Source organism: Gossypium raimondii, chromosome 1 (assembly GCF_025698545.1).
Source record: "Gossypium raimondii isolate GPD5lz chromosome 1, ASM2569854v1, whole genome shotgun sequence".
NCBI classification, from domain to species: domain Eukaryota; kingdom Viridiplantae; phylum Streptophyta; class Magnoliopsida; order Malvales; family Malvaceae; genus Gossypium; species Gossypium raimondii.
Window position 1 is genome coordinate 40,387,272 of NC_068565.1, and position 15,096 is coordinate 40,402,367.

A 15,096-nucleotide genomic window follows, 5' to 3' on the forward strand; every position below is an offset into this window, starting at 1 on the left:
CCAACCAGTCCATAGTCCAGAAGATACATAAAAAAACCCCAAATAAGTAATAAATTCTAGGCATTAATAGAAAACAGTCTAAAATTTATGTGTGGCAACCGTCGAGTCCTCCGTTGCACCAACCTGTTAAGTTTGGGGATTACCTGTATAGATTAAACAGAGAAAGGGTGAGTTTTCGCAAACTCAGTGTGTAATCCCCACAGAAAACATGCATACAGTAATCAACAGAAATTAGTTAGATACAGTCTGGGGCTCGTGCCCATCACAGAATCAGTTTGGGCCTTAGCCCATTCAGATATAGTCTCAGAAATACATTTGGGCCTTCGTCCATATCAGATACATAATGCAGATACAGTAAATCAAAATCCTACCCACAAGCCTCTACACACCATCTCCGTCCAACCCTACACACCATGTGGGGATTAAATCAACCCACTCATCCCTACACACTATGCTGTACTGAAATACGACACATAATTAGAAGGTTGCAGCTAAGCTGCCAGATAACAGGTTTAATAACCTGTCAGACACTTTCTCCAAATATCATCAATCCACCCGATGCAATACAACATAAAAAATATGTCATCCCATTATGCAATTAATAGTACATACATTCAAATATCACAAGTCATGCTTGGTATAAAAATTAGACAGATAGATCATACATATAGGGGTCTAAGTAAAGCTTACCGACCCTACAATAGGTCCACAGTCAACTTGGGCGACCCGTGCAACCTTACAGAACTTTTCAGAAAAATGGGCTCACATGCCCATGTGGCCCACTCGACCAAAATTGCCCTTGGCCACGTGATCCATTTTTAATGCAACCTGTACTAGTTAATTATTCATATATGTTTTCACTATTTGCTTATATCTTCCCTCACGATTTTTCAATGTTAGCCTACTACTGTTGTCCAAACAGCAAGCAATTTCGACTTTTCGCCAAATCCCTTATTTTTTTTTGCTTTTCGGGTACACACCTGGTTTTGTTTGATGCTAAAACAGTCCACAGGCACTCTAAATCCTAGAATCAAGACACTCAACATCAATTTAATGAATTTACAAGCGAATTGACGACCAAGAATGAATAGAACCCAACTTACCACCAACGGTAACCCTCCGTTTAACTATTGTTAAGACGAGAACACTGAATTCACCAGTCTGAGCCTCCCCCTATGCCCAAATCGTAGAGAAAAAATATTACCACTTTAGTCGTTAAAAGATTCATGGCAGAAATGAAGAGAAACAATTACCGAAACTAAGAGAGCATTAACCACGTGCGAAAATGAAAGAAAATAAATAGATTAAAGAAAAATCAAGAAGAAGAAAAAGAAGAGAAAGATGGAAAAACTCAGAGAATTTCGGTAAGAGGAGAGGGAGAAGAATAGATGGCCAAAATTTTTTGAAAAAGAGAGTCAAAATTCGGTTAGGGAAAAAAATAAAATAAAATCCTGATAACCCCCAAAATCCCTTAATCTCCTCCCCTAATTCCCACTACACATCCACTACTCAGAATCCCCCTACTACACAACTCTATCCTGAAATCTGAGCAAAAAAAATAATAACCTTGCTTGCATAGGGATTCAAACACAAGGCCTCCACCATAATAACACATCATTTAACCACCAGACCAGAAAGCCCATTCTGATATAATTTACCCAACAACAAAATAAAAGCCTACTAAACAAGAGTAGGGCCAAATTCATTTAAAATACCAAAATTTGCCCAAGCAAAGGCTCGAACTTGGGACCTCCCAAACACACCCAGAACACATAACCACTAAAGCAAATAGATATTTTGTCATATTTTCACAATAATGAAATTAGAAATTTTGGGGCGTTACACTTGAGGCTCATTTTTCTGTAACTCTTTTGCACACCATAATATAGGTGGGGGGTGAATAGAACCTTAAAGAAAGTGGCATTGATACATGCCTTGAAGCCTTCGTTAATTTCTCATGAGTTTATTTTTATCCCCACTCACCAACATATTTTTCCTTTATCAATATGGATTACTCATTTGTTTGTCATCTTTCACTAAACATTACCATTTCAATTTATCATGGTATATCCCACGTTTATTTACCAACTATATCACATTCAATTTCAACAAAGCATAAATATTCAACTCTTGCGATTATCCACTTGATGCAATGACATAACCATGCTATATATGCCATTTGTTACTTTATACATTTAATCCAACCTTTACCATTTAAATGCTTATTTGACAAGTATAAAAAATGATCATGACAAAAATTGACACCAATGTCTTTACAAGTCAAATATTTAATATTTAATTATTTTATGTAATGAAGTTGAATTATGCTAACACAAATCGATTTCGCTATCCATCGTCCCCTATCACCTTGCTCCTCGACATTTCGACCTCGTCATTAGCTATTTACAAAAAATTCGAAATAAAATGATATTAGTTTCTCATCAATAAACATACAACTTATATCTAAAACATATTTTTCACACTTTTCACTTTAGTCCCTTATAATCCTAATATCCAAAATTTATGTATATTTAAATTTTCCCGATTGAATTTGAAATCCAACTTCATAATTATCCTCTAAGAACTTCAAAATATCATATATACTAATAAATCTCATAAATCTCATATCTTACATATAGGTCCTTAATAATTTAATCGTGGTTTTAAAGATTAAGCTTAACCAAGCTTTGTTCGAACATCACCCACTTCAATTCTAACATGAATAACAAATAATCTAAACACAAAACTAATATTCTATGATTTTCTAACTTGACTCTCTACAATCTCAACCATTGAAATTTAATCTAACTTTACCAATAATTGATGAAATTAGAGATAAATACTCTAATGTATTGAAGAAAAGCTCTCTCAAAAGTATGTATTTCTTAGAAATATGTACAACTATATATACATGAAGCATTGATTCAATTAAGGAAAGAAAATCTCTAATTAATATCTATAATAATCAACTGTAATATCTAAAGATATGTTATTCAATGCTATCAAATAATTAAAGATTCTCAACACTCCCCCTCAAGTTGGTGCATAGATGTCTCGCATACCCAACTTGCAAAGAAGATTATGATAAGTCTTATAGTTGAGCCCTTTAGTAAAAATATTAGCCAACTATTTTTCAGATGCTAGATAAGATAGACTTAAGGCACCACTGGCTTCTTTTTTCTTTATAAAATGATAATCTATTCGATTTGCTTGGTTCTATCGTGCTACATTGGAATTTGAGCTATGCTCATGGTCACTTTGTTGTCACAGTACAAGGTTGATCCATTTTCGTTCAACAACTTTAGCTCTTCCAATACTTTTTGCAGCCATAAAAGCTCACAAACAGTTTGAGCCATGGCCCTATATTCAGCCTCTGCACTTGATCGAGCTATAACACTTTGTTTGTTGCTCCTTCAAGTGACAAAGTTTCCTCCTACAAGAGTACAATAACTCATTGTAGACCTTCTGTCATTAAGAGAGCCAGCCCAATATGCATCTGTAAATACTTTTATCTTGAGATGATTATTTTTGGAGAGGAGAATACCTTTTTCCGTTGCAGACTTCAAATAGCACAAAATTTACAATACTGCTTGCATATGGGGTTCGCAAGTGTCATGCATAAACTGGCTTACTAAACTAACCGCATAGGCTATATCAAGTCAAGTATGAATGAGATAAATCAATCTCTAACGTCTTTGATATCTCCCATTATCCACCATTTTACCAATCCCTGCTTGTAACTTGTGATTACTCTCAATAGGTAATTCTGTTGGTTTGCAACCTAACATGTCAGTCTCTGTTAGAATATCTAAGACATACTTTGTTTGAGAAATAAAGATTCTCTTTTTCGATCTAGACACTTCTATTATGGGGAAATATTATAACTTTCCCAAGTCTTTGATTTCGAATTCCTGAGCTAATTGTTTCTTAAGTTGGGTCATTTCTTCCCTGTCATCTCCCATCATAATTATGTCATCAACATAAACTATAAGGAGAGTAATCTTATAATTACGATTTTTTATAAAGAATGTATAATTAGCATTACTTTATGGATAGCCAAACGACACCATGTCCATACTAAATCTATCAATCTAGGCTCTTGGAGATTTCTTTAGTCCATATAGGTCTTTTTTCAGTCTGCATACCTTTCCTTGAGAGCCCTTATCCTCGAATACTAAAGGAACTTTCATATACATTTCTTCTTCCATGCCTCTATGTAAGAAGATATTCTTTACATCAAACTATTGTAAGTTCCAATCGAGATTTTGTACACATGATAGAAGGATCCTGATCATGTTCAATTCAGCAACTAGAGCAAATTTTTCTTGATAATCCACTCTATATGTCCGAGTGAATCCTTGCGCTACTAATCTAGCTTTGAGTCTTTCAATTGAAACACCAGCCTTATACTTAATAGTAAACACCTTTGCAGCCAACCATTTTCTGCCCTTCAGGAGGATTAACCAGTTCCCACGTCTTATTTATTCATTTATAGCCTTTTTCCATATTGGATTAGTGATAGCTGATAACTCTTGAAAAGATTTATATTTCATTCCTTTAGACTTAGCTAATTGCTTGTACTCGGGTACATTTAGTGGCATTTTAGGACATTTTATTAGTATTTTTATCATTTACATTATGAGCTTGGACTATTTGTATATGTTAGATACTTTTAATTGCGTGTGGAAAGGTTGTGTCTAGTGGTTTAACAGGTGCAGGATGTTGAGAAAGAAATAAAGGACAGAAGGTTTACCGGGGCAAAAGGTTGGACAGTTTGCCACCTTGTATGCCGTGGCAATTTTAGGAAGATGACCAAGTCAACATTCAGGGCATACCAGTCTCAACCTATCTCTACTTGTACCAAAAAAATCTACCTAAAAAAGAGAAGATATCATGGGCTGCTGGATTTACCCTAGGAAGAAATTCTTGTAAAAAGCTGAAGGAAGAAGCCCTAGGGGTGGAGATCTGGAGGCAACAATAGAGGGTAGTGGTTGAATAGAGACAGAAAGCAGAAGTTGAAGGATGTCCTTCTCAGCCACCAAAGGACACTGTGCTGTTGCATTGCGGAATGGTTTGGCGACAACCATCTTCCTGAGTTCTTCCACTATTTCTTATTTTGTTCTCCTATAAATTGATTTGATCGAAACAATGTTGGATGTTATTCTGAACTTGAATTTTAATCACCAACCCATGAATTAAATCTCATAGGGTTGGAATTACATGATGAAACTTATATTTTCTTTAATGGTTGAAGATTTGATTTAATCAATTGTTTCATTCAATTTCTTTTATTGCCTAACTGTATGCATACATCCTCTAGACATAGATGAATGTACAATATGCCCATAAACTAAATCTAATTCTGAAAAGGTTGGATTAGTTAGATTGAAATTGAATGATATAAGTGGGTATTCGACTGAATACCTACATCAAACTTTAGAAATAGAACAACATTTGTATAGAATAAAGAAAAAATAGTACAGGGTGCAATGCTAAGGCCTATAGACACAGGCCATGTAACTTTAGATCTTGCTCTCGAAAGAAGCAGGTCACTTTAGGCCTTTTCTGAGCAGTAGGTTAAGTACGATTTTGTTAAGGCATTATTAAAAGTAAGGGCAAATTCTTAGTAATCCCAACCTTTCAATCAATATCATAGAACTTCTATCCTTTACTGTAGTATCTTTGCCATAGCATTCTTAGTTATTTATTTATTTGCTCGCATTTTATTCAAATAATTATTCTCGTAATTGTCATTACATTTTTACTCTTACTTTGCCTTATCATTTTTCTGTATTAGTCAATGTACATTAATCATAATTCGTTATAATAACTTGACCACTTTTATACCTAATCCGATCTTTGTGGAGACGATCTCACTTATCACTTTATTACTTGATTTGACGTGTATACTTGCACAATTCGCATACCATTTCACACGCGACAAGTTTTTGGTGTCGTTGATAGGGATTGATAATTTGGTGTAATTTGGTTTGGTTATTTTACTTAATTCTGTTAGTTTTATTTAACTTAGTTATATTTAATTTCTATAGGTTTTCCATCAGTGAATGAGAAGAGGCATTCCTGCTAAAAAGAATATTCATTTGACCCAGAGTTCAAAAGAACTTTATGATGAAGGCAAAAAGAATTGTGAAAAATGACTAGTAACGGGAATGATTCTAACCTCAATGATAATCTGAATGGTCAAGATGCTAATCCTCCTGTTCATGGGGTTATACCTGGTCTGAATGATATTTTGAATGGTTAGGGCACTGATCTTCATGTTCGTGGGGTGATAGATGACCGAGATAGACCAATTTGAGGGCATGTTATGCCAATTTTGAATGACCTTAATCCTGGGATAGTCAGACCACAAATACAGGCTCAGCAGTTTGAGCTGAAACTAGTAATGTTTGAAATGTTGCAAACAGTAGGACAATTTGGTAGATTTCCCACTGAAGATCCAAGACTGCGTTTAAGACTTTTTTTAGAAGTTTGTGACTCATTTAGGCAATAGGGTGTTCCTAAAGATGCTCTGTAACTTAAACTGTTTCTATATTTTTTAAGAGATTGTGCGAGAGCGTGGTTGAATACTTTGATGTCAGGAATAGTGACATTATGGAATGATCTTTTTTAGATGTTTTTGATATGGTATAATCCTCTAAATATGAATGTCAAGCTTAGAAATGACATCACATCTTTTTGGCAATTGGAGGATGAAACACTATATGATGCTTGGGAATGATTTAAAGACTTGATTTGGAAATGTCAAATGCATGGATTTCAACATTGGACTCAGATGGAGATATTTTATAATGGGCTGAATGTACATACGAGAATAGTAGTTGCTTCTGCCAATGGTACTTTTTTGGATAAATCTTATAATAAAGCATATGAGATTTTGGAAAAGATTTCCAACAATGATTATCAATATCCTACCACAAGAGTTGGGATGGGTAAAAGAGATGTTGGTACTATGGGGCAGGACGCGATTACTTCATTGATAGCCTAAGTATCTTCTTTGGCTAATATGATTAAAATAATGAAAAGGCCTACTACAGTCCAAGAGATAAAATCAGTCGAACTATCGTGTGTTTATTATGGTGAAAATCATGTGTTTGATGAATGCCCACCAAATCTAGCATCTGTGTGCTACATGGGTAATTTCAATCAGAACAATAACCCTTATTCCAATATGTATAGTCCTGGGTGGAAGCAACATTTCAAATTTAGTCATAATAATCAAGGTACGAGGAATTTTAACAATACAACAATATAGAATGCCATCAATGCACTACCTGGTGATACTCAACCTATGCTGAGGCAAAATGTCTAGAAAGATCAGGCATCAGTTTCATCATCATCATCTATTGAAGCCTTGTTAAAGGAGTATCTAGCCAAGAATGATGCTATAATTCAGAGTCAGGTTGTGTCTCGTTGAGCTCTTGAGAATCAAGTGAAGCAAATAGTGAATGCTCTAAATTCGAAAACATAGGGAGCATTGCCAAGTGATATCGAGAATTCAAGATCGCAAAGGAAGGAGCAGTGCAAGGCCATCACTCTTAGAAGCGGAACTTAGCTTGATGATGTTGCTCAAGATGCCACGGCAGAAGAGGATAACTCAAATAACAACCAGGTAAAGATCCTAGAGTCATCTAAAAAGCATACTGAACATAAAAAGGGTAAGCAGCCAAATACTGTGCTAGAATCAAAACATGTTGTTAATAAGAATTACACAGCAAAACAATATCAACAACTTGATGGGCGACCACTTTTACCTTTTCCTCAGCGATTTCATAATGTAAGCAGGATATTCAGTTCAAAAGATTTTTGGAGGTTTTGAAGCAACTCTAATCAACATACCGCTAGTAGAAGCTTTGGAGCAAATGCCTAATTACCTAAAATTTACGTAAAATCATTGAAGGGTGTAGAACAATGTTGAAAAATATATTACCTCCGACATTAAAAGACCTAGGGAGTTTCACTATCCCATGTCAATTGGAAATCATTATCTTGGTGAGGCATTATGCGATCTAGGAGCGAGTATAAATCTAATGCCTATGTCTCTTTTTAGGAAGCTAGGAATTGGAAAAGTAAGACCTAAAACGGTTACGTTGCAACTGGCTGACCGATCCTACGCGTATCCGAAAGGTAAAATTGAAGATGTGCTGGTAAGAGTAGATAAGTTTACCTTTCCTGTGGATTTCCTTATTTTAGAATGTGAAGCTGACCAAGATGTGCCAATTATTCTTGGAAGACCTATTCTTGCTACTGTCAGGACTTTAATTGATATACAGAAAGGCGAGCTGACCATGAGGGTAAATGATCAGCAGGTTACCTTTAATGTGTTTAATTCTTTGAAATGTACTGATGTTAATGATGAATCCAACGCCATTGGGTTGATAGAAACAATAGTGGAGGAATTCACTAGATATTGCCCACTACAGCAAATTAAGCTTTTAAAGACGTTTTTAGTGGCGTTTGGATCGAAAATGCCATAAATATATACCATTAGTGGTGCTAACCAAAAAACGCCACCATAAGTCATTATATAGTGGCGTTTTTCATTTTAACGTCACAAAAGGTAAAGCAATAGCAATGTTTTACCCATTAACGTCACAAAAGGTAAAGTAATAGTAGTGTTTTTCCCATAAACGCCATGAATTTATTTAATTTTTATTGAAACGGTGTCGTTTTCACAAAGAAATTAGAGATTCCTTTTCTTCTTCAATATCATCTCCCACGATTTACCTAGTTTCTTTCTTAGTCTAAATTTTTATACCCCAAAATCCTGTCCCTTTTTTTTCTCATTTTTTCTTTGCTTGACTAAAATATACAAAAAAAACCCGACTTCCTGGACTGCTGACGCCTCTCGGTTCTGCTCTACAGGTTATTTGATTTCTTGAAACCCTAAACATCCACTGTGCTCCCTTTCCTCAAATGCTGTCACTGAGCAACCAATGCCTAACCACTTTACCCAACAGCCAAGGCACTTTCCTGCCTCCGTGAGTCTTAGGAAAATTATCTTCTATTACATTTTAATTTGGGTAGTTCATATGTGCTTTGTTCATTAACTGACCTGGAATTCGAATTTTTGATTTAGATTAAGAATTTACATGCTTTCCTAACTATGGGTTATGTGAAGAAATCCATTCAAAGGGATTTGGACAATTGCAATGCTAAGTTTTAAGTGATTGATAGATTTTTGTTTCTTTTTTTTAAGGATGATAATTCTTTTGTCGTTGTTGAAATGTGGGTAAATCAGCTTCAGATCGATGGGGGTTTTTGGATAATTCTTTAATTTCATGAGCTTTTGTTTGTCCTAAATATCTTTCCTCTTTTTCTTCTTTTTTTAATTGAACTTTTTTGTTTCGATTTCACATTAAGAAAAACTATAGGTTTGCTAATGCTTATTGGATTGATGATGCTAATAGTCTTTTTTTAGATATAAATTTGGTTAAAGAGTATAGGGATTGATTTAGTTTTATGAAATACAAGCATGAAAATGAGAGATTTAATTGCATTCATGTATTTATTTTTTTCATTGGTTTTATGTTTTTTGTTTGTTAAGCCTATATGATGATAAATTTGTAACTTAACTGTTTCATTGGTGCACTTATTTGTATTTGAGAGCTTTATTTGGTCATAGTCATAGAGAATTTTAGCCAGCTTTATTATATTGTTTTAATTAACATTACTAGAATTTGGAATGGAATGTAACGATCATTCCCCACTAATTTTTCATTGTTCTCTTTTTTGAGAATCATCGGAAACTTTGGTTGGGCTAATTGTTATTTGATAAAATTTGGTTTTTCTATGGTATGGTATGGTATGTATTATTGATTTATATTGATTTGATGAATCTTTTTTTTCTTGATGGTTATTGTAAGTCAAGAAGTGAAAGGTGCAAATGGAACATACACTTTAGCTAGAAGTAGCTATGATATACATGTGAGTTTACTCATTCGATCAAAGATATTAAGGAGATATAAATTTCTCATAAATTTGAACATTATGAGGTTGGATGCTTAGGTGGTTGTTTGAAGGTACACTAAGTTCTTTTGCCATTAAAAAATTGAATGTGTATTCTTACAAAAGCTTACCCCATGCAAGTTTCTGGTTATCTATATTTTGAGATGCTTTGAAATACATATGAGTTTAATTATTGTGTTTTTAAACCTTTTCCATTTAAACATATGACAAGAATCTAAGCAAGAAAATAGATGATAGGTTGTGGAAATGTGCCTGATGGGGCATTAAAAGAGTAGTATGTTACTGATTAGAGACGTAAAAGAGTAGTTGAAGAGATGAGTAGAGAGATGATAGTACATTTTGTACTGGTTCTACTTTCAGAATTAGGGATTAGGGTAGCTTTATGATGTTTCAACTCAAAACTTACTAGGAATATGTTCATTCTTTTTCTACCCTGACAGAACAGGAAAATGTAAACCATTGCTATTCTTTAAACAAAAATTAGTAATTTATTAATCCTTTGTTAAACAGATTTTTCTTTAATGCAGTTACGAAGTTGGTTGCACACAGATTCATCGTTGATTTGAATAAACCCCTTGTCTTCTAGGTACCAAGATCATATGTTGGATTTCAGTTTATCTTGTGGAACAAACATATGTGGTGACAGCTTTGGCGTTATTGGTTTTCAGTTCACTTATTTAGTTTCTTATGTGATTAAAATAGCGACATATAGATATGTTATGTGATTACAGCAGCAAGTTCTTGATATAGAGCACGGTTTTGCAAGGCAGTTAGTAAGCTCTAAATTTTCTATTTCTTTCTCTTTTTTGGTCAGACTGAACTAAGCAGGCCAAAGTTTGTAAAGGTAATAGTAGTGAATTTCACCATTATATTTAAAACTGGTGCTTTCTCTTCACTTGGCTTTTATATGTTCTATAAGCTGATGATATTTACTTAGAAATGTCTATTGTATTAAGATATTTGATATTTGATGCTTAAAAATATTGCAATATGCTAAATACAACACATTTTATCTGGTAGATACTTTGAGAATGGAGTTGAATTTCAATAGGCTGTTTAGTTGTAAACCATTTTGCATGCTTTGCCATTTCATGAAATTGAAGATGAGTGACAAAATTTACATTGAGCATGCTATTGTCTTTCTCTGGATATGCTACTTGCAAATTGTTAAAGCCTTCATTGTCCTATATTTACGGGTTTTGGGTACCATTTCAAATAAACTTATAGCCTTCATTATCCTATATTTAAAGCCTTCATTGTCCCATACTTGCAAACTGTTTGGCTAAAGTTTTGGGTACCATTTCAAGTAAACTTATAGCGGGTTTTTATTTGTTTCTCTAGACTAGTCCCAAGAACTTGTAGCCTTTACTTCCTTGTGGAATTTAAGTTCCAATCACCACTCTATCGGCAGGTAATGTCTCGATAGGCCATAGGGCGTTTATAGGTCATTACCAATACTTGATTTTCCCTTTCGTGGTATGCATGTAACAATCACCCTGCTGTTTGTTTTTTGACTTATTATTTCTTTTCTCCTTTGATGAAATGTTGCCAACCTCTTGAGTAGTTGTGTTAGATTCTTGTTAACCACCTGAACCTTCTTCCCTTTTGTTCTTTTTTAATATAACTGCATCCATATTGTCAGCTAGATGGGTTTCAAAGCATTTTATTACTTGAGAGTGCATATTTTAGGTTGTGAATACATATAGCCAAATATATAAATATCCAAGGACCAACAAAGTTTTAACTATTAATTTATGGGTTTTATATGTTGTTTTAAAACAATTAGAGCTTTTTATCCTTTGCTCTATTTACCTTTATAATAGATAGGTTTAAAAAGGAAAATTTTATCCGAGGTAGCTTGAATAATCTCTATGTAAAGATTGGATCAATTTTTATTTAGTGACATTTTGTAAGCATCTTTGATTTCAATTCCATAGTCAACACCATATGGTATTGTTAATGTCTTGTTTTGGTGGTTTAATTTCAATTTTCTAACTCTTAAATTTAATTTAGAATGTTTAATTAGTATTAATATCATTATTGTAATTTATTTGTATTTTTGATTCTTTTATATTTCTTTAGATCTTTTATAAAATTTTGAGTCGTTGAAATAATGATTTAATTAATTAGGTCGAAAATACCATTTGTTGAATTCTAAAAGAGTTAACATATTCAAGATACTTGAATTTGACATTTCTAAATTTTTTATTTAATTGATATTTAAACATAGAAATCGTAAGCCAATTTAGGTATCAAGTAGGGTAATTTAGCAAATTCAAGTAGGTAGGTATATACTAACCCATTCTATGAACATTCTTAAAAAAATAAAAAAGCAAAATAAAATCAAGAAAATGAAGGCATAATAACTTATTTGATCATCTAACATAAAAAATTATTTTAATCATTCATTTAATTATTTTGACTCTTTTAAATTTGAAATTTGTGTTTTTTATCAAATTAACTCAAATATAGATAAAAATAAAAATATTAAATTTATTAACGATAATTATTAATTTGTTAATTTTGTCTTTTAAGTATAGTAAATATAAAGGTGATAAAAAAATTTCAAAATTAAAAGAGTATAATTGAAAGAGTCAATATTTAAAGTTATATTTAAAGATGATAGTCATAACTTACATAAACATTTAAAGAATATAAAAAATGCAATTTCTAACATTTAAAGAATATAAAAGTATATATCATATCATAACTTACATAAAACTTTGGATCAAAATATATAAAATCACGTAAATTAGGGCAACACTATTGTTTTTCCCTACTCTTAATTATTCTTATAAATAAACAACTTACGAATTAGTTTACACCCATTAAAATACAATGCATTAAATCTTCAAGGTAAATTTTTATAGCGAATTTGGAGTATCCAAACGTAAAATGTTGTCACTAATATATATCTTTTAAATAATTAGATACTTGATACTTGATATATATTATCTATTTCAGCGCCACAACATGATTTAAATCTATTTAGAACACATAACTAACCGTAATTTATTGTCAACTTTAGGCTTAAAGAACTACGAAATGGATAAGAGTTGGATGGATTTGTCAAGATAAGCAATGACTATTGAAATGGAGTACAAAATTTTCTAGATTTTGCATTTCAAAATGCAAGCCAAGAGAATATGATTCTTTGCCTGTGAAAGAAGTGTGGCAACATCAATTGACATATTCATGAAGTTGTCTATGAACATCTAATTGTTGATGGCTTTATTCGGGGGTATAAAAAATGGATTTTCCATGGAGAGTGTACACCTCGTAGAACCTCTTCAACGATTAATTTAACTTGTCCTCATAATGCTCATCATCAGTCTGTTAGAGAAGATGACATGGAAGGTATGTTGCGGGATGCATTTAATTTGTACAGTCATGGTTTGCAATCGTTTCCACCTGAAGTTATTGCATCCAATGATTGTGATATTGGTGGAAATGTTTTTACCAAAACGGGAGGAAGTGCACCTGATGAAGAGCCAAATGGAGAAGCGGCAAAGTTGTACAAGTTACTTAATGAAATGAATGAAGAACTTTATGAGGGATCGAAATTTTTAAAATTGTCATTCTGCATTCGTCTTTTTCACTTAAAATGTTTGGGAGGCTGGACCAGAAACACTTTTACGCTTCTGCTAGAGTTTTTGAGAGATCTGTTTCCATTTTCAAAAATCCCTCATTCATGCAAAGATATGAAGAAACTGATAAAAGATTTAGGCCTTGGGTACGACAAAATTCATAGTTGCCCAAATGACTGCATGTTGTATTAGGGTGATCGGAAAAACCAACAGTTTTGTCATGTTTACGATAAATCTCGTTGGATGAATAGGAATGCAAAAGATTTGAACGGGGATGAAGGTGAGGGACAGTCAAGAAAGAAGCTAGTAAAGGTTTTGCGATATTTTCCACTAATACCAAGGCTTCAAAGGCTTTTCATGTCGTCAAAGACAATCGATTCTATGAGGTGGCATCATGATCAACGAATCGATGATGGATTATTAAGGCATCCTATGAATTCTTTAGCTTGGAAATCATTTGACAGTAAATTTCCAAGCTTTGTAAGCGATCCTCGGAATATGAGGCTCGGGCTAGCATCTGATGGATTTAATCCTTTTAAAATCATGAGTACTTTGTACAGTACTTGGCCTATAGTTCTTGTTCCTTACAATTTGCCTCCGTGGATTTGCATGAAGCAATCTTCTTTATCTTATCTATGGTTATCCCTGGAGAAAAGTATCCCGAGAATGATATTGACATTTATATGTAGCCACTTATTGAAGAGTTGAAACAATTATGATGTCTTGAGAAATGAGAACTTTTATTTACGTGCAACTTTGTTGTGGACTATTAATGATTTCCCGACTTATGCCAATTTATCTGGTTGGAGTACTAAAGGACGTTATGCTTGTCCTTGTTGTGCTACGAAAACATGTTCAAAGTGGTTATATAATGGGAAGAAGTTCTCCTATATAGGGCATCATTGGTGGTTAGATAGAAATCATAGATTTAGATTTCAGAGGCCTCTATTTGCTGGCACTGAAGAGTTCAGAGAAGCTCATGAGCAGACCATTAGATATGAAACCTTGTTCATGTTAAAAGATATCAATTCAGTTAGGGGAAGATGAATCAACCACCCAACATGCAAACAAAGAAAAGATCGAGGGAGGCGTATGTTGGCGATGTTGACCGGCAGAGTGTGATGAATCTGATGAAGAGGATAATCCTAATGAGGAGAACTTGTGGAAAAAAGGAAACATTTTTGTTGAGTTTCCTTATTGAGAGCATCACATTTTGTGACACAATCTTGATGTTATGCATATTGAAAAAGAATGTTTGCGAGAATATCATCGAGACAATTCTCAATGTCGATAGAAAATCGAAAGACAATCTTAAGAGTCGACTTGACCTAGTTGACATGGGAATTCGATGTGATCTTCATCCCCAATTACTTCCAAATGGAAAATCTCGGTTGCCGCCTTCTATTTTTGTAATGTCGAAGAAAGAAAAAGAAGTGTTTTGCACGGTGTTGAAGGATATAAAGGTCCAAGATGCGTATGCATCAAATATATCTCGATGTGTGAGTTTTAAAGATCAAAG

The 15,096-nt window shown here is 33.5% G+C and overlaps 1 non-coding gene across 1 annotated transcript; it reads right to left on the reverse strand.

The window, feature by feature from the left end:
* Positions 1–6,673: 6,673 nt before the first annotated feature.
* Positions 6,674–6,780, reverse strand: LOC128032728 (small nucleolar RNA R71). The gene has a single exon (XR_008189017.1). It is a non-coding gene; the product is annotated as a small nucleolar RNA R71 (small nucleolar RNA).
* Between the last annotated feature and the right edge of the window lie 8,316 nt (positions 6,781–15,096).